Source organism: Amphimedon queenslandica, unplaced genomic scaffold, assembly GCF_000090795.2.
Source record: "Amphimedon queenslandica unplaced genomic scaffold, v1.1 AMPQUscaffold_9576, whole genome shotgun sequence".
NCBI classification, from domain to species: Eukaryota; Metazoa; Porifera; class Demospongiae; order Haplosclerida; family Niphatidae; genus Amphimedon; species Amphimedon queenslandica.
In genome coordinates, this window is record NW_003550152.1 from 1541 (window position 1) to 1937 (window position 397).

The following is a 397-nucleotide window of genomic DNA, read 5'->3' on the forward strand; positions in this document are numbered from 1 at the left end:
AACGTGTGCACTACTATCTATTTAAATGTCAATGATCTAATGCGGTTGTATTCTGATGAAATTTTTCATTGATGTGGGCGTGATTGCAACAAAATGGCGACTATTCAGGCAATGAAACGGGAGCAATTCTCCAGCTTACTTGCAGCAGGATAAGACTCATCTGTTGTCCAGACACTTCTCTAGCAGCAAGAAAGTTAAGAAAGTAGCTATATGATCATCAAGGTCTGTAATCATTCTTGAATCACATTATAAATGCTAGATCCCTTACCCATCAGAAAGAAGATTGCATGTGAGACAGTGACTGCTTCATATGCTCCAACTATCTTCTATGCTACAAGGAAACTTTAATATTTGCAGAAATTCTTAACTCATAAAGCTACAAGAGCAAGCTCATAGC